Below are 21,420 nucleotides of genomic sequence, written 5' to 3'. Positions count from 1 at the left end.
ATAGTAAAATTCTTTGTTAAGGAATTCCATTATGAATACCAAAATTCTTGATAGTATCAAGATTAACTGATTCAAGGGGTTTCGTATTTGACAAGAGACCAAAAGAGTGACCACTTCAGTTGGTGACATCCTGTCTGCACAAACCTCCTCTGACTGTCAAATATTTCTGCAGCTGTTTTTTCCAATACTGGGCATAAAGTGTGACCGGAAACATTAGTTCAAATTTATTTTGTACATCATAATGTTGGATTTACAATAAAGAAAGGGATATTGCAACCAAGAGAGCATGTCTTAGTTTGAAGGAAAAAAAAAATAATACAGCCTCAGGGAAATAAAAAGCAAAAGAATTATGCCTATAACAAAGTCAGGAGTAGTTCAAAAAGCAAAGAAAGTAGTAGAAGATTGACCATTTGTAATGGGATCTTTGTTCTTTCTGGCTTCCTGCAGCACTCCCTGTGCTGCTTAGACATCAATGGTAATGTTAGACTTTGGCCTCTGCATTCAGAAGAAATGCAGACATATTTAGCCAAGTATATTTAGAATGATTTAGCTACAGTTATGAAGCTAAATTAAGAATAATAGGATAAGTTTCAGATAATAACTCTCCAGTATAATTAGGATCATACCAACAAGTGATAAAACAGATTTAAAAAAAACTGAGAGGTACTCCAAATTTCAAGATAAATCACCACAACAGGAGGTGTCAATTATGATCTCATGCTAAACACTCTTAGTAGGGCCAAGGCCACTGTTCCACTGACCAAAGTACCAAACCAAACTATGGATAGCCTTTGAAGGTTAATCTTCCCCCTGGCCAAAGGATCAAACCTATCCAGTGGTACCCTTTAAAGGCTTCCGGTGGTCACCTTTAAATGTTAAGCTTTAATTTATTTATTGTATTGTTCAGATATCTTTTATTTAAATCTTTATTTTCTGCCAAGGAGCTCACACCTTCCTGAAATCTGATTTTGACTAAACAAAATTAACAGAAGAAGGCATTACTAGTACTTATTTCTGGAAACAAGAAAACAAAAAAATAACGCATGAGAACAGAAAGAAATTTTATATTTCTCTTTGTGTATGAAATGTATGAAATTCTGCGTGCAGCTCTGTAGGAAACAGCCTCTGAGGAGTCATAAACTATTTATCCTATAAAGCAAAAAGATGTCCTGATGGCAAACTTCAAGCAAGCAAGCAAGGTCATGTTGCACATTGATAGCAAGTGGCAGTGGCTGATTGCAGCTCTTACATGCTCTTGGGCTTCACCAGGCATTCAAGGGGGACCTGTCCCTGGGGCTCTCTGTGGCAGGGGAACCAGAAGCAGTTTGTGTGAGTAGAACGAGACTTGGCCCAGGCTGGGAAGCACCGCCAGGAGGGCCAAGCTCTTATTTCCATCGAACGGGCTTGCCCTCCTCGTGGCATCATGACCTGCATTTGAACCTCTCAGAAGCAGCAGCATTTGTCTTCCTCTAAATCCTCTGAGGGATGCAACATAAGAAACATTTCACTTGTCAGGACTGTTTACTACTTGATGAAGTAAATGTAAGTCTGATGTTTCTCTAAGCAGGATCTGACAGCTTTATTTTGCAATGACATATCCGTAATTTCTAGGCATTTCTTTTTATTATTTTGACACTAGAAGCTTTTTCTTGTGTTTTAGTGTCAAAGCAGTAAGGTTATCTTGAGCTCTGTAGACACTTCCTAAACAGCAGACTTAAAAATAAGAAGCAATAACACACTGGGAAAGAACTGAAGTATTTAAATTTATTAATATCTCACCACAGGTACCTACCTATGCCTTCTCTGTTTTACAGTACCTTCAAATTATTATTTAATAAATAAACATATTGCTAATGATCCAGTGAGGATCTTACAGTGAAACTGTGTATACTATTAAGCAACAGCTGCTGCCTCCAATGAATTTACAATTTGAATAGGTTAAACATGTAAAATCGAAGCACACAAAGCAACAGTGAATGCAGAAAGGCAATTACCAATCCTTCCTTGAGCAGTCTCTGCAGTGTTTTAATTTCATCCAAGTGATCTCCTCCTTCTCCTTTTTGTGACCTGAGCAGCTACCCTTCGGACTCCGACAACTCTGCATGGAAAGTTGGTGACCAGGCAGAAAAGACCAGAAAGCTTTCACAGTTCAAAATAGTCCTGTCACTTGACAGACTGTCCTAGTCACCCTACACAACAGTCCTGCATCTACTGCTTGAACGCTGAGTTCTATCTAATAATTCTGCTTGGTTTTTTGACTGATAATGAACTGATTTGGTTTAATTACATGGTCAATTAACTATTAATTTTTAATTAGAATAACATTGTGAGTTGTCCTTGAGAAGTTAGGCCCCTATGAAGGCAATTAGGCTTTAAGAGACATTTTACCACCACATTTGCTGAGGAAATAAACACAAACAAAAAATCAGTAATGGGGGCTTCATTATCTAAAAGAAAAATAGATACCATACCACTAAATTCTCCTATCATTTTGCTTTCCAAAGGTTGAGACTGACTAGGGCACATTGAACCTCTAAGATAACCAAGAATGACTTTGGAGCAGCTCTGATCTGTATTTGGCTGTGGAAAGGTTTGTTGTAGTTCAGCTACAGTGTTTAAGTCAATATATATTAAAGCCTGGGACTCCCATTGAAAATACAAAAGTTGTCATAAGGGTTCATGTTCTGATTGATTTGAGATGTGGAGCTATTTTGGAATGATTCAGAGTGTCACAAGGACATCAGCCTATGAGGTTCTTTGTTGTTGAGAGTTTATATCATTCTGTTCTTCATGGGCTCTGAACAGTCTCTACAGTATCTTGTTTACATCTGGTTTGAGTCAAATGGCTGTCACATTAACAAGAAAAGCAATGTAAAAAATCAATTGTTGGAACAAGTCTTTATCATCACCACAAACTTTTAATGTTTTCTCTCAAAACTTTCTTTCTATGTTCAGTTTTATCCATCGATTGATATGGATTTTACTTTAAATCCTGTAACATATATCACAAGGCCTTCAGCTGAAGTGCACGTTTAAGGAATAATTACAGCATACAAATCAATTTTATGACATCAAGGTGTGCCAGTCCCATATTTATGTGTGAGCATGGGTCTTTTGCATTCTTTGCTATGGATATTTACCATTTACACACATCAGCTGAGATGTTTACTTCCACAGTAGCACACTCCTGTCACCTGCAGCTTCTACTCCTCTTTTCCTGCATCCCATTTGGCAAGAGCTTTCACTGTGTGCACATCTCTGTGCACTTTTTTATATTCCCACCATTCTACTCATGATAAAGATTGTGGTTTAACAGCAAAGAGCTTCTGTTGACCACTACAGCTGTTGCATTGACTTGAGAGGGAAAAATCCTTCTAGTCATGGTGTTCTAGACACACAGCTCTACACGGGTGGCATGACCAATAACATAATGTTGCTAGGGTGGCTGTAGAAACATGCAGTGTTCAGCCTCTGTAAGTATTTAAGGTAATACTGTAAGGTGTATTGTGCACATTTACAGAACGTTCTTTATCCTTTCCTGCAAAAAAATGAAACTGCCTCAGTAGTGTTTGGAGATTGAGGAATATGTGAGCATGTTGCTTAGGTTTAGCAGACTATAAATTCTCATATTTGCCAAATGAAGTGGAAGGTTTTCCAAGATATTGAATGCTGCAATGCCCCAAATAATTGCATAAGTATCAGAAGCCTGTGTGTAAGTGCAACTAAGCTCTTCTTTTGGTTCATTTGAACATGTCCTTGTCCTTCTCCACAATTTTAGTGATTTCTACCCAAGTTTTTTCACTAATTGTTAGATGGCTGATTGTTATAATTTCTGGTGATTAAAAGTTCATAGGTATAAAATTCAGAAAATAAAGGGGCTTGCTATCAATGTGGCAGAGAATTCACTGCTAGTTAATCAGAACATTATGAATACCCTTGATATTCTGTCAAGATCTCTGCCCTACACATGAGGTGTTCTGGAATTGTTTCTGAAAGCATTTACCATATTAAAAGCAGACCAAATATCAAGCCTTAACACATTTTTAACTGTTCATTGATGTAGAGGATATAATCTTACTTGATGCATAATCTCTGAAAGTCATATTGATGTCTGGGCATAAAGTATTGACATCCATCAAGAACTTCAATAGGAACATCAGGAAGTTCACACCATGAGGCAAAGTTCACTTTGTTTCTAAGGTATATTTTATCAGGGTGGTTATCTTGCCTGATAATAGCTTGTTATCTTTAGAGAGAGATGGAGGATAACATTGGGTTTTGTGATGAAAGAACTCTTGTAAGTCACCTTCTTTCTTCTGACAGGCAATGCATAATTATGGGAATAAAAGATGAAATTTCTAGAAGGGTTACTTGCAAGGTATTTCATGATACATTCTTGAAGGAATCATATATGAAGAAATATTTCTACATATGAGGTCAGGTCATGTTTATCTTCACAAGTTTTTGTTTTGTTTTGGTTTGGTTTGGTTTGGTTTTGGTTTTGTTCGTTTGTTTGTTTTGTTTTGTTTTTTCAAAAAATCATTATATAGTGTGAGGTCAGTACATTTTGTGATTCTTAGGTTTTCTGCTGACGCATGAGGATCACTTATTAAGAATTCTCGAAGAACCCACTGGATGGATTTTAAACATAGTCCCCTATTTTGTCATCATATAATTAGCATACAAACGTGTCCGCGGAACAACTTCTGGACCATCATGGTGTGTGACCTGAAGCAGGTGCTAACCAGACATGGTTTTCTCATTCCAATCACATTAGTCTCAGTCCCAAAACTGTGTCTCTGCCTTGGCAGAGACACAATGGTGGAAGGAAAAAAAAATTCTGAATCACTTTCATTACCTGAAACTCTTACAGAGAAGGCTTATTAGCTACACTAGATCATGTCAACTTTCTTTTCCCTTTCTCTGACACTTCCATGCCTTCTTCCCTGCTGTCTGATTATCATCTGCTCCCCAAGCACCATCGTAATCCTGTGATCAAGCAGCTGTGGTTTGTGTGTGCAGAGCTGTAATTGTTGCAGCTATATTAGCAGAACCTATTGTATGCTTATTATTTTAATTTTAGGATGGATGAGGGGAACATGCATTACAACAAAAGTCTGCAGCATAATTAAGAAATTCCCTATTACATGTTTTCTTTATATTTTTCTCACTTCAGTCTTTTACTTATATTAATTCATCTTAATCTTATGGGTGAAGGATACATACAGAAAATTAGAAGACATATTCATCCAGTATAAGCTTTTTCCGTACAAGTTTTCCCAAACTGATCCTGTTCTACAGATGACAGCCAGTGTTATTCACGTCAAAATGTGTTCCTCCTATTTTGAAATTCAGCACCCTTTTGTTACAGGATAGTGGTAATTTTTATTAAGCTTGTCTCTTTCTCATAGTGACATTTTGTTTAAATAAGAAAATCTGTGTAAAGTGGCTTTGTGCCTATGGGTGAATTTATTTGAAGTGTAAAATGTCAAACTAGCAATAGCAATAATCCTGTAAATTAGGTATGTCAAATAATGTACAAGTAGACTCTCGATTTATCTAAGAGTAGAAGGATTTCTCTAACTCTGTTTCGAGAAACCTGAGTCATGAGCTCCCATTTCTTAATTGGTAGTCTTGACAAAAGTGAGGAATATATCAACATAAAAAAATTATAAATCAGGAAATATTGAGTCTAGGGTAAAACTAACACCAACTCCCAGTTCAGCAGTTCTCAGAAAGAGATGTCCCTACACATGGAGTAGAGGTCAATACCAGAACATCATTTTCTAATTGGCAAACTGGATTCATTGTGGAGATGCTGCAAAACAATGTGCAGATAGTTGCATACAGTGTATATATGCATAGACATACTGCTACTCGGATTGTGCTGTACAAGCCAATCACGAAAGGTCACATCATCACATACCCTGGAGACCAGGCACATTCTCAGCAGTATGACTGAAAATGCATGCAGAGATCCTAGAGCCAGCAGGAAAACAGGGTGGAGCATATATGGAGAAAACACACGTTACCATTTGGCTGCAGCTGCTACAGCTGAAAATCCACCAGCTCACCCAAGCTGGTCCCTCTTCTCTAATCTTTCCTGCCCCCTTTGCTGGGTAGTGCTGCACCCTGTGAGTCTTCAAGTTCACTGCTTAGGTGGGCACTTTCTGCTTTTCTGAGTTACAAAGAGGTCACCCAAACAAGTTCCCACCAATTCTGAAAGGCAGTAAGGACTGTTAGTAAGCACCAGGGAGCACAATCTTTTCCAACTCTATGACGTCAGCTAGAACATTTTAGAATTAGTGATTTTCTCTATGAAAGAAGTAATTTTGTCTAAGTAACAAATTTAATTGCAGCAATTTGCTCTAAGTACGGTGCCAATACTTTTCCTTCTTCAGAGACCTGCATTGCTAAAATGGACAGGGGCACAGCTCTGTTCCTGTTGAAGCTTTGCCACTTTTTACTCTTTACGTGGTAGAGTCTTCTCCTTGGTGTAACAGTGTCAACATGCATTTAGACACCTACTGCACACTGTACTATTTGCATATGTAGCATGTATAATACTATTGTATTGTATCACTGTATTATTGTAAAGTGTATGTATTATTACATTGTACTATGCAACACTGTTTTGCAGTACTTTACCTGTCACTTTTTCTGCACTAAAATGGGATAATCAGCAGTAATTATTCTTTTTTACAGAAAAAGCAATATCTTTTTTGGACTTATATGGCACAAGGTAGATTAAAAATGCTATTGTCTAAAAAGAAAGAAAAAGGGGTAAATAATTTAAATTATTGTTTATTATACACATACCATGTTAATCCTGTGGTACACACAGCGAATGGGAGTTATCTCACCCTTCTTGCATGGAGAGTGACAAATCCTCTGCCTCCTAAGGGATAACACCACTCTAACACATCATGAAGTAGATATTGCAGAGTGAATTCTTGCCATTGTTTCTCTGTGGACTTTCTCACGGACTTGTATCATTATTCTCACTCTCCGCATTTGAGAAGGCAGGCTAATTACAGTAGGTGTGTAGAACAAAGCTAATTGGAAATTAGCTTCTCTTAGCTACACTGATACCATCTGGTAATGTCACATTAGACGGTAATGTCACTTCACATAGGTTAAACCTACAGAGGAAGGCTTTGTTCTCAGTGAGGGTGACAGAACACTGGAACAGGCTTCCCAGGGAGGTTGTGGAGTCTCCTACTCTGGAGGCGTTCAAGACCTGCCTGGACACCTTCCTGTGTAACCTCATCTAGGTGTTCCTGCTCCAGCAGGGGGATTGGACTGGATGATCTTTCGAGGTCCCTTCCAATCCCTAACATTCTGCGATTCTGTGTGATTCTGTGAACTAAACAAGGGCTGGCGGAATGGTAGGTCTTTAGCCTCAAAATAGCTCAATGATCCTTTAAAGTATGAATCGGAGAGGATGGAGAATCAGCCCTCAAAACACCAGCACCAGAGATCCATAACTGGACTTTATCAGTCAATTTTATTTTTCATTGACCATTTCCTGATGGCAATATCAGAGCAGGAGGCAGTCTTCAGCTAGTACATACTGGAAAAGAATTCCTAGAAAGGAGACCTGAAAGAATTTTCTGGCATCCCCAACCACCAGCACATGAGCAGGGACACACAGGCACCAAAGGGATCTGTTAAAGGAATCAGCACACAAATACTGCACCTCATTGTTTGTCGGGCACAATGCAAAGAATGCTGCAAGTACTCTTCTTACTAACTTATTCATCTGTTCTTTCTAATGGGCCTTGTAAATGCTAAGTAATTGCTTTATCATATAATTGTTAATCATAAAACAAATTTAAAGAAAGTAAAAGGAAACAAAAACAAAAACAACAACAACAAAAAAAAAACAAAACACAAAACAAAACTAAATAAAAGCGAAAAAAACCCTCACACGTTGAAGTCTGCAAAAGTTTTGCTGGTAAAGGAAGCTGTCCAAATATGTGTTTTTTCCTCTTAGCTTATAATGAATACTTGCTTTGCATGGGCTTGTTTCTCTTTATTTTCAGTGTCAGTATAAGTTCTCCAAGTTCTGTTAAAACCCAAATATTGTCAACTGCAGAGCTAGAGACTAAGTATAGCTTTAAGTGACTGGCTGCCTAGCCTCATTCTTATGAGTTAAGAAGCTGAAGCATTATTCAGAGTTGGCTGTTAGCCACAGTACTTTCACCAACTACTCAGAATTTATTTGTGAGATATTCTTCAGTGTTAAATGGTATAAAGTACATCACATTGTTTGTGAAGAAATCTCACCTTTATGATCCCTTTCATTTCTGCCTAATTGTCTAAGATAAGAATAACTTGCTGTGCCTGAGGGGGAAATTTTCCATTACTGAAAAGATAAATGGTAGAAAGCAAAATGAACCTGTCTCATTACAACCTTCCGAAAAAAAAAGGCAAATTGGTCTTCAGAAATGATATAATAGAGCTGACAATTTTAATAGTCTAGAGTTCAAATGTGTCATTTTATATATTTTTTTCATAAAGTATAATACAAACAATTACAGATGCTGGCAATAATGAATGGTACTTAGTTTTACTCTGTAAGTTACAGGGGAAAGAAAATGGTTTTACCAATAACCATTTTAATGAGAAGAGAAAGGTTACATTTAAAGAAACACAACAGTCATTTCAGTGTGTTTCTAGTCTTAATCTCTATAATAATTGCACTAATGCCTTTTGATCTACTATGAAAGTGAATAAATTGCTTAGAATGGTGAAAGCCAGATGGCCAATTTGATGCTTTAAATATCTGATGAGCTTTGGAGGACAGGGCTGAAAAAAGATTGATTTCTCAGTACAGAACATGGTTCATAGTAATGGCCAGTTTACTTGGGATTCATTTAAATCAGTTACTTCTAAACATATTTTCATTAAGTGCGTTGTGTATTATTAATCCTTAACAGGTAGGCTTTGATTTTCTGGAGTACTGATTAATATCACACATTTACATCTGAGAATGGAGGGGTTTAAGTATCCATACAGCAAAACAATGGATCATTTAATCGAGGTAATGGATGTTGTTAATCTCAAATAGTGTATCTCCATATTGAAAAAAAGGGAAAGTTTATCTACTGTCTGTGCCACATAAGTTTACTTTGCTATATTGTTCCAAACTAATGAAGAACTTGCAAATGTATTTAAAACCATGTATATTGCTGTCAATCTATGCACCAGTTCAGGAAAGCCCCTAACTATTTATATAAACTATCTTGACTTCAATGGGATTTAAAGTCTGTTTTAGGCAGGTTTTTAAAGCAATGCTGAACAGAGGGCATGACTTGAGGATATAAGATTAAGATTATTTTTTGACAGTTTCATTAAATTTGATCACAGGTCTGCATCTGACAGTCATTTTTATCAACATCACTGAAAAAAACCCACACCAAACAAAAAACAACACACAAAAATAGTAATAATAATAATAATAATAATAATAGCAAAAAAAAAGCACACACACACACACACAAAAAACAACAAACAAAAACAACTGGAAGCACTCTTTGCACATGATGTTCATCTGCATACAACCAAACTTTTTGTATTTTCAATGAAGATCAGGTTCATAAATCAACATTTGCCATGAGCACTTTGGTCATACTCATTAACACATGTTCAGCTCTGGGGAATGCCTGCCTTTGTATGTAGGTTGAGAAGAGCTTAATACATTGCAGGTACTATTTAAACAGAATGTAGCAGAATGAAAACAATAATAATAATTCATAGAAATTCAATTATTGCCTAACATAACTTTACACATATTTTTATGGATACTTATAACTAGAACAACACAAGCCCACTAGCAATGGGAGTATTTTAAATTATTTTTTCAAAATTATTAAAGCTACTTTTCCAATCTTATTGAGGTCAAATATGTGTATGTATTTATGTGGATAAAAAAATAAATGAGTTCTGTACACATAAACTTGTGTATGTCACCTTGCTTATACAATTCCCCCCCTTCCTCACAAGCAACCTCTGTGGTGTAGGAGGAATGAGGTCATACACACCATCATGAAAAGAAAGTTTGTAATAGTTCTATCTACATATCTATAATGGGAACAGGAAAGACGTCCTAAGGACTGTGGAGTCTATTTCTGCTTTCATGTTATACCAGGTTTCCAAACAGCGTCCCTGGAGCTGCCCAGTGGCTCCCAAGATGCTGGTGTTCTTTTGCTCTCTCTCATTCCCTCCGTTTTCTTTCTCTCCAATGCACCTACCTGCCTAAGTTCCTTCCTTCCTTCCTTCCTTCCTTCCTTCCTTCCTTCCTTCCTTCCTTCCTTCCTTCCTTCCTTCCTTCCTTCCTTCCTTCCTTCCTTCCTTCCTTCCTTCCTTCCTTCCTTCCTTCCTTCCTTCCTCCCTCTCTCCATTCTTTCTTGCCCATTTTTCATTTTCTTTCTGCACCAGAGTTGCACTTACATTTCTAGTTTCTGTGTTCTTTCTACTTTAAGATGGATTTTTATTTTTTCAAAGTGAGCTTTAACATTATCAACACAGAGACTTAGAGAAAAACAAACACAACAGTAGCTCATACGTGTATGAAAGGGGGGCCGTACGTGCTCCACTCTGAAGTTTATGTCAACACAGAGAAAATGCAATTTGTTTCCAATACTTTTTGAATTGTTACCCCCTTCAGCAGCAGCAGTTCAGTTGTTTAACAAATAATGCACCACAACTGCTCAGTAAATAACTCTAGATATCACTCAGCACATTGATCTGAGCATGTTAATATCTGGAGGTTTTCTTTCACTAACCGTATTTCTTGCATTTAATTGACATACCTAATAGTCATAGATTTTTCCCTCCCCACTCCCTCTCCAAAAGTGTATGTTTCTTTTCAGTTAAACCTCAGCTCCTTAGTACTTATGTGAAAAATAAGCATCCACACAGCAGTGAGATGTGTGACTGCAGGCAGCTTACATGTCCCCAAGTCAGCTTTCAGTGAACTGCTTTGAATGTGAGCAGTTGTGTACCTGCAGGACAGTCTCAACAGCATGGCCAACTAGATATCTCTGGACAGGTCTGCATGTCCGTGTGCACACCTGAACTTGCTCATCCTCCTGATGGGCTGGACACTGGCTAGCTCTGAGCTGGATAATATAGCACTGTTAGCACAGTATTGTGCCTAAGTCCTAAATTCTCCTGAGGGGCACTGTGTAATTAGTGCAGGATCAATCCTGTGCTAATAAAGCTACCCAGTTTTCAGTTCCAGTCTTGCTCCTTGCAGCTGAGGGAGCTGAGTGCATCTAAACATTTCCATCTATACCTGCCCTAAATGTTCATTCAGTGTCACTGTCAGGTTTTACATGCCACATGTTGAACCCCGTACTGCCAGTAGCTGCACTGGTATCAGACCTAACTAGTTTGCAGCTACCCAGGGTATAAGTGCAGGATGGCAGTCACACTTTCAGATTTCAATGTAAACATGCCCCGTGCTGACAGCAGTGAGAGAGGAGGTGGCTTACGGCAAAGGCTGAGAGTATCACCTTCTCCAAAACAGTTTTTATAGTGTGTGAAACTGGCTTAAAGTAAAGTTTATTTTTCAAGGTGAAAGGTATAGAAAGTGAACTTTTGTGCTGATTCTACAATACCTCCAGTCTTCCTTAAGGCATAGACTTCAGTTCAAATGGTTTAGTGATACTATCCGAGGGTTCAGGCTTTGCAATATATTTCACAGTAGTCCCTAGGTTGGACTCAGGCACAATATATCATTTTGATATTGCTTTATAGCCTGTTGCCAGCTATTTATTTATTTATTTATTTATTTATTTATTGGCAGAGAATGTGTGAATTTTTTATTAATGAATAATATATTGAATGCAGCAAATAGAAACTAAAGGAAACAGGCACAGAAGTGAAAGGAATATCATCAGAATAGTCCCTAAGAAGTGCCAGAATTAACTGTCAATCTTAACTCCAGATAACTCCAGGCTCAGTGCCAAAGTTAGAAAATGCTCCTACTCTTACAGGTATTCATAATGGTGGAATAATTACCAACATTCTGGACAGGGAAACTGTCCACCATTTTTGTAACCTTCAGGATCAATTATTTGCATGAAAGTCTCTAGTTTTTCTTCTTGAGATTTAAATCCTTAGCAACATATGTACTGCAATCACGGGTATGCAGATACATCTGAGCCAACTTTAAAATATCGTGTTAAGGGACTTGTATTAGACCAGGTGTAGTAGACAGTAGACATAGATGTTCCTCCGTGTGCACTATAAGCCTATGGGAAAAGCAAGATAACTTAACAAGAAACCTGGTCCACACTGTTGTCACAGAATATATCCATAACAGGACACTGCTGGTATGGAAACTCAACTAGAATAAATGCAGCTTGGGTGTGCGCACAATGCACTGAACTTCATATTGTGATATAAAGACAAATAAACAAAAGTTCCAACAATTACTAAGTTCCAGATTCAGTAAAACTTATAGCAAAATATTAAACAAGTGAGACCATTGACAAAAGCAAGTGTCAGATGAGATGTAAGTACCACATGCAGTCTGATCTATCTTGCTGTGGAGCTGTGGAGCAGCAAGCTCACCAGAGCTTCTGCATGAGTATGCTGATCCCTGGCCAAAGCTCTTTTCTACTCCAATGCCATATGAACGGGTTAAGGTGAAGAAAAACACTGAGCTGCTGAGCAGAAATCTCCTTTTTATAGCTAAATAGAGTTGGCAGGTCCTCATATATCAAACTCCAGAGGCTTCCTAGGAACTTGCTTAGTAAACTGGTCAAATGAAATTTGAGAAAAACAAGGACTATAATTCAAGTGGTAAATAGTATATTTTTCTAAAAACTATACCTTAGCTTTGGCCTGGACTCATGGCTATGAATGGAGGGTACGACCGACCTCTCACCGAGCCATGCCAACATCCCTGTAATCTCTGCCCCTTCACCTCTTCCTCTTTTGAGTCAGCATCCTGTGGGGGAGGCTGGACAAGCATGTGTTCACATGGTAGAAATGTGAGGGCATGGCTCCTCACAGCTTAAAACTCAGCTTTCTATGTAAAACAAAATTAATGGTAAAAAAGTTGAATTGATCCCTTTTATTATTAAACAAATGGAAAATACCACAGCTGTTTTTATACTGTTATTGTATATGTTAAATAGCTCTATTAAACTAATTCTAGAAATTAAATAAATCAGTAATTTTTTTCCATCTCCATAAATGCATTAGAAAAGCTTAAAAGTAAAATTTAAATATGATTTGCAATTCTTAATGAACAAATACTTTACTGTAAACAATTTATCCCAGAAAATCTCTTTTTATTTTAATGTACTAATGTACTATTATCCCTCCAGTGCCCTGTTCTTAACGACAAGTTCCATCCATTTAAAAATATTCTGTGAGAAAGGATTCTTCTCTGCCAGTATTAATAACAAGGAAATATATTTTTCCTTCTCCCCATTACAGCAACCTGTTCCGAAAGCTGAGATTTGAGGTAAACTCAAGTGGAATGTTCCATTACAAATTAGATATTTTCCTCTTATAAAATCCCCCAATAGAGCATCTCCGTTTATGGAAGATGAAGCTAAATAGTAAAGCTGGCTGATTTTTTTCTTGCCAAACAATAAACACCCAGAATTTCAATTCTGTTTCAGTTGGCCTGAAATCTTCAACAGACAGTTTCTATTATGGAGTGCTGGTGAAAGAGGAATTCTGGATTCAGACAAGGGGCTAGTCTTCTCAAACATGGATATTACTGTTGGGAATACTCATGGATGCTCAGTTATAGAGTTTCCTCAGTAGATGAGGAATAAGTGCCCAGCTCTGTTCTCTACTGAAAGAATTTGAATGTTAATTTTTCCAGTCATGTACCTAAACCATCATGCTTTAAAACACTTGGGGTACTTTAAAATCTTTGGACATCTTTGTTCCATTTTGCATGAAACACGAACCACTGTCAGTGTGGTTGAAGAGCTTTGTGGTTTGAATAGTCCCCCAAGATGGATGAGAACTTCCTGCCAGCCTATGTCAAACTGAACAGCCTTATCGTGGTCCTTCTGGCAAAATGAATATTTAATTATTCCTTACAAAATGGAAGAATACTTCCATCAGCAGGATCTGCCTCATTGCCTGGACATATAGCTTGGAAAAAGGATATTCCTGTCATTTCTCATGGAAGGCAGCACACCTGAGGGAAGGGAGGGCATGAAATAGCAGATTTTTACTCCCTCAAGTGAGTGTTCTCATAGTTCAGCACGGAGATAGGAAAGAAAAATCTCTATGTTATGTTATTGGTTTGGTTTGGTTTGGTGTTACTTGTCCCGCCATTTTATTTGATTCTATATTTTAAGGAAACAGCACTTCTTCTATGTTGAAATACATGACTTTGCCTACTACGGTGAAAAGCAAATCAACAGAATTTAAAGGCATTTTCATGTAGACTGATCTAGACTGTTAACTAAAGAATTAATTATTCACACAGCTCTACGCAACAGATAGACAGATCTAAACAAACTAAAATACCAAACTTTACTATTTGTAAAGTAATAACATTTGTAAAAAGCTGTATTATGTTATCTATTATTTTATTTTTATGTATGTGGTCTCTTGGTGTCTTCTTCCAATTTACATTCATTTGTCTATTTCTTCAAGCAGCCCTATCCAGATATGGCATATGTGCATTTCTCTTTTTTTTTTTTTTTTTTTTTTAATTTCTTAAGGCAACTCTATCATACTAACACATTGCTACATTCTATCTCACTTAAGTTTTATCTTGTCCCATCTCATACACTAGTTTTGCCCTCTTCCTTTATTTTTACAGAAAGTGTTAATTCTGTCTTGATTCAGAAGTGTCACAATGGCACAGTTGTTTGGTATAGATAAATGTGAGTAAAACTGTGCAGAATCAAGTTCTAAGCAAGGGCAACTCCTGCAAAGCTAAAGCTGTAGCAAAAATAACAATACATTTCAGGAGACCAGAATGGTAAAAAAATCATCTGAAGAACAGGAGTAAGAGGGATCTGAATAGTATGACTGTTCTACAAAAGGGGGTACTGACACGGTCCCTGGTGAACATCTAGTTCCACTAAGAAAATATCAAAATTATTTTCTGTATGTGTGTATGGAATCTTCACAGAGAGATGAGTGGGCTCTTTGGATTGTTTGTTTATTTGTTTAACATAGATATGAATTCGGTTTACTGTTACAATTTAAATACTGTTGCATCCTACATATACTTTGACACTGTTAAACAGTTTTCAAATACCAAAACTAAAAAAAAAAAAACCTGATGTGGATACATGGGCAGGAGACAGCCAGATGTCATCCATGTTTCTCTTGTGTTTCTCCACTGCTTTAGTTCTCGTTGATGTGTTTACTTTATACGCACCAGATTGAGAGCCATGGAAATGAAAGCCCACCACTCATCAAAAAGAGGGCTAGATCTAATGCACTCCTTGAGATTAAATTTCATCTGATTAAGAGCCAGTAGAATTGGGTCCCAAACACTTTTCCCAAAGAAAACAACAGTCTGAGTTTTCCATGCAGATTTCCTTCAGTCTCACTTTTGTGCCACAGAGTGGTCGCTCATCCGTACATATTAGTTAGTATATTTTTTTCCCTCTCTCTCTCTCTTTTTTTTTTTTTCTTTTTTTTTATTTATTTTCTGTAATATAGACTAAGTGTTGAAAATGTAGCTCTACTCAGAAAGCTCAGAGTGTTAACATCTCCCCAATGCACTTGAATGCACTCCAACCACAGCTATACATGCTCTGGCTTTCCCTCTGAGTGAAGGCAAAGTCACATAAAGGTGATACGGCTGTTCTTACAAACACCATGTATTATCTCATGCCATGCAGAATCTCAGCTGGCCATTTCAGCAGCTTTACATTTCCAGAGAAGTGCAGAGGGACCTTATCATGCTTAATAATTGGAGTCAATCAGTAACCTGAGAAAGCATCAGAAAGGAATTTCTGTTGCACAATGTAGAAATGATGGCTCACATTTTAAAAACCAGGGTCAGCAAAAGGAATTAAGTTACGATTTTTACCTTAACTGATGCTGTATTCGGGTAAGTTGTTAGTCTGTATGTATATCTTAGTTACAGTATTTATGTAACCCCCTGGTCAGTCCAAACCTCTGTAGCAGGAATAGGAAGAAAGAATAATAACTTTCCTTATTACTTGGAGAGCTCTGTAACTAAATTCCCCTACAGTGTCATGTAAGCAGTGTGTACCTCTATGTTTTCTTAGCAAACCTTGAGAATACCACAAAATGGCTGAAGAGGCAATGTCCTAATAGCAATGTGCCCTGCAGAAGGGGCTTCCTATAATTTGGGACATTTTTTTCTCATCAATACAATAGGATATTTACATTGGGAGACTGTAGATGTTTCTTCAGGTTTTGAAGTTCCCCTCATTAATTTCCACAGGAAGGAGAGTTTCAGCTTCTTTCAGCGGGTGTTGACACTTCTGTTTCCAGAGGCAGTAACTCTGTGATCTGCTCAGTCTTGAATATATTGACCTGAATTCCACATTCAATGACATTTGGATGAAAGCTGTATCTGTTTTCAGAGTAAATAATTGAGCGACAACTAGTTATTCTCCATGTATTCCAGCATGAATGACCTCCTGATTACCCCTCTGAACACAGAACAGAACAGACTTTGTACCAAAACCCAACCCAGGAGTCCTAGTGTAAGCTAAAAAGCTGCAGTTTTCCATGTCTGGTCTTGTCAACCTAATAGGACTGGCTTCATCAAAAAGGGCTCCTTCATAGGAATGCTTCTTATGAAAACTAGGATTAATCTGATCTGGTTTCATTGTTAGAGAATATCTGCTCTTTTTTTCACTTTTGGCAGTCTTAACCTCAACATGGGCAAGGTCCAAAATTCTTGTATGTATTTTTAACTCCTTCCAAAATTAAGAAGTTTGAAGTTGTTACTGTTGAAACTCTATATTTCCTCTTCCTCTTTTTTTTCTTGGTTATATAAAAAAATCACCTGAATTTGTGTAAAAATGTGTTTGTGTGTCTTCTGGAATAAAAGTAATGCTTAAAAGGCTGCTTCAGTCAGCTAAGTTTTTGGTTTGTTTTAAGGAAGACTAGTCTTTGTATTTATGAAGCAAAATAGTGTTACTGAGATTTCAAGCTATTATATTGCCTGTCTTGTCTTCCACCAATATGAAAAATCGATTGACTCTGATTAAAAGTGTTCTCCAGGATAAGAAAGTAAGTCATGTGGATACAGTTAACAAGCTTCAATGGATGATGCCATACAAAGTTTTCTTACTAAAATAAGAAATAAGGTGTCCAGCTTTAGTATACCACAATGTCAGTTCATAAGTTACCTTCTTTCTCACATTAATTTTAAGCTGGCATACTTCCATTATACAATGTCGACTTTGGAGTGAACTCCTAAAACTCTCTTGAAGACATCAACATTGAATTTCAAAACTATTGTAGAGGAAAGAGAGATTGGATCTCCTTGGAATATTTAGGCTGCAATGGAAATGTTGTTATTGCTCCTGGGTTAGAAACTATGATGAGAAATCTCACAGCTTCTTGGGAACATCTTGCATTTGGGCTGACCTGGCAATATCCTCTACTCATGTAAATTGTTATAGAAAATTAATGAGGTACCAGCTATCTTAATCACTAATAATCTGTCTACAGGACTAAAAGTATGGGAGGGGCATGTGCTTGCTGTCAATAAATCATCAGATTACAAGCAAAAGTAGGAGGGCTTTTCTTTAAAAATTTACACAATAAGATTATGAAATGGCAATTTCTGAATTTTTGAATCATTTTTTGAAACCCTGATAGAACTGCTGAAAGAAGAGCCCCAGAGTCATCTTGGAGCTCATAAACTGTATTTTGAACCTTTTACTTGGCATATTTGGGGTTTTGCAAACTGAAGATTGCAGATAGCATAACTGAAACCATGTGAACAAGCACTCTGAACATGCGGGTTCACTATTGGCCTTAGTGCAGTTCCTGTACTATGCAATATCTCCTCCAAGCTACCTCTGGCATATCAGCACTGAGATGAAAGGTTGTGTAGAGTTCCTGAGGATGAAGTTTACTGAACTGGCTATAGACCAAGAGGCAATAAGACCACACCACTATCACCTGTTAATTAGACCTCCCAAGGAAGAGAGTTTCTTAGTCTGGGTTCAGCCTTAGGCTACACACCTGTGTTGGCAGGGCAAACCTGAGCTACTGATACTCATGTGTGATATTGCACTATGCACTCTACTAGTTTGGGTTTCTGCTTGCTTGAAGGTTTCTTCATTATGCTTCATGACATAAAGTGAACATGTTCTGAGATATCTCTGATTTGAAGTGACATGGGACATGAAGTGACTATGTTCTGGGGTCTCTCTGATATAAAGGGAGGCTGACAATGGTCATTTTGTTGAGGAAAGTGCTTTGGGATGTATGGGTAAAACATAGCATGTGGCACTACAAACCACATAGCAGTAATTATAGCAAGAAACTGTACAGTCAGAAATTGTGCTGTTGTGGGGGAAGGAAACATGGTAAAGTATATTTATAAATATCAGCCTAACATTTTTTTACTCATTCTTGAAGTCACTGAAAAGATTCAGCTTATATTTGAAACTACTCAGTAATCATGAAGGTTTTAATGAATCTAGTCCACCTCACTTCCATGGTATTTTGCTGCCTTATAAACTAATTTCATTCCCTGGGCTGTTTTTCAGGAAAATCCTATTTGTTAAAGGGTTTTGATTGAAAGGCTTTTAGCTGAAATACAGATGTTGAATTTGAAACTTTGATTCTGATGATTTATTGTTATTAGATCTATCAGATTGGTACACTTGGGTTACACAGTTGTTTACTTGGCTATTCGGTATTGACAATAATCATTTATGTGTGTGTAGCAGACAGACAAAATGAGCTTTGATGACATCTCATATATACTTGACATCTGTAGAGCCATCCTCTTGCAGGCTTGAGTTCGGTGTCTTTGACAGCAAAGCTCTAGCAAATCTTGCTGTAGCATTTTAAGACATGGTATCTTCCTTCTGCCTCTGTTGAAGTTCTGCCCTTAAAGAAGTCAGCAGAAGAAAAAATGGTCCTCAGCAACTCCAGCTGACCACTTAAAGGCCAAACCTACCTTCATCAGGAGCTTAGTTTAAAAAAATTAGCTTTTTCTTGGAGACCAACAAACCCAGTAGTAACTGCCAGCAAAATAAGGGGCACATTTTTGAAAGGAGTAGCATTTTGCATCACTCAGCACATTTCACCATACCTCACCTGCCGAAGCCTTTAGACTCTTTGTGGCAAACTCGAGCAACATTAGCATCCATAAAATGTTGTATAAAACTCTTAAAATATCACTATGTTAATACTTTCCCAATCCAACTTTCCAAGATTAGGTAATAAGCTTTTTTATCTTCCACTACAAGATATATCATAAGAAAGTTCCCATACAATCCTGAATGCTGGAGTATAGATTTAAGAAACGCAATACCACTCCCAAGAGTACATTGTAAACCTCAGAAACTGGACAGTGCCTAAACACAGAAACAACGGATACTAAATCTTCACTTATTATTCTCCTTTTTGTGGCTGAAATTTGCAGCACAATTAACCATTAGAAAGTTGGAAGATCAGAGAAGCCCCTCCTGAAAACTGTTCTTATCTGTGTGGCTGAGCCATCTCAGAGATAACTACTTTTAATAATATCTTATACTACTGAAAGGTGTTGCTAACATTATAGGAGTCTACAGATATTTTTTTTCCCGTTGAGTTTGTCAGGGACTGAGGTTTTCTATCACATGTGTGAACACTGACAACAGGGCTGTTGTAGTTTGCCATAAGACAAGTATCAACTGTCTGCAGGAAACTGGCTGTCTGGCCTCGGCGGTGGGGAGGACGGATGCTGAGGCTGAGCAGAAGAGGGAGACAAGGGATAGATTCTTACAGAGACTCAGAATAAAACTGTATAAATAAATACTGTAATAAATGGGAACACAGAAAGAAAGGAAAAAGAACAATCCAGTAGGGCAAAATGAAAAAAAACCATAGCACATATTTTAGAAAAAGCCTGGCAGGAAAGAGAATACAAATGTGCCAAAATGAATATACTGCAGCAGAATGCCAGTTTTATTTTGCCCATTCATCACTGTGTATGATTTCATATCTTGTTGTTATAAAATGATACTTTGTGGGTTCAGTGATATTCCTCAAAAGTTGCACTGGGGACAAGGAAAGGCTGAATAATCAAAACATGGGAGATGGGAAACATTTGCAAAGTACATCTGCCTTGTGCTGGGGAGCATGAAACGAATTGCAGAAGAAATCACTTTCTAAAAAGATTGATCTTAATTTTCTCCAAAGACTTTCTAGGCAAACTGGCCTTGTGCACAGGAAGAGATGGGGCTACAAATCCCACCTTGTTTCCCTTAGTCTAAACATATACTCCCCAGTCCTATCATGTCTTTGATTGTGGATGGATGCCACCCTCTGCATCTTCCTACACACACATTAGGTATCATTGCTCTCTGCCATCTTTCAGAGCAGCTGTTGTGATTGATGGCTAACTCAGGTGAACTAAAATGAACTGTCTTTGCTTAAATGGTTTGAGACAACAGGTCTAGGGTAATTTCTCTCTGTCTGTTTCTTCCTAACATGGATTAGTAAGCAATTGGTCAACTGCATCACATGGCAAACATAAGGAGAAAGTAACACTGAAAGGAGTTAGACTGGAAAGAGAGGATTAAACTAAAGAAGTCCGTGAGCCATAGTCTCCTCAGCTGACAGAGGCAGCACAATGTCTTGGGCTATATAAGGCCAGGTATTTCCCACCTAGTCAGTCCTTTTGGTCCATCTAGCTCATTCATTTGTTCACACCACAGATAACTGCCCTTCAGTTGGTCTATGTGATGCCTGGTATTTGTATCATGTGTCAACAGCTCAACAACATGAAAAAGAAAAGAGCAAGAATCCAGTGAAAATGTTTCTGATCATCTGCTTTGCTACAAGGCATCTAAGTCTGAGACAGCCTACTATAAAGCTGTCTCTACAGCAAGAGAGATGGATTTTAGTTCCTGTGGAGAAATTTGTGTGTGCACGCATATGTGGGTGTGTGGGTGTCTCCTAATAAGAACAAAATCAATATTGATCATATAAAATTAAAGTATTTTTATTGGGATGCCTCTGGTACGAAAACTCAGATGCCAAGTTTCAAATAGTCTTGTGTGAACAGACAATGGCCTTGGCAGGAGAAAGGGAACCTTTTTTGAAACATGGGTAGTGGCAAGTGTCAGAAATTGGTAACGGCTGCTCTGAGCACATCCCATATTCACAGCTCTTTATAATTCATTGCCACAGTAGAGCTGCAACATGCCTCTGTATTGCCTGTGTATACAAACATAGATGCAACAACCTACACAAAAATTTTTGTCC

The sequence above is a fragment of the Streptopelia decaocto genome (genome assembly GCF_964273445.1).
Source record: "Streptopelia decaocto genome assembly, chromosome: 4".
Classification (NCBI taxonomy): domain Eukaryota; kingdom Metazoa; phylum Chordata; class Aves; order Columbiformes; family Columbidae; genus Streptopelia; species Streptopelia decaocto.
The sequence above is the reverse complement of the archived record's forward strand: the minus strand, read 5'-3'. Positions refer to the sequence as shown.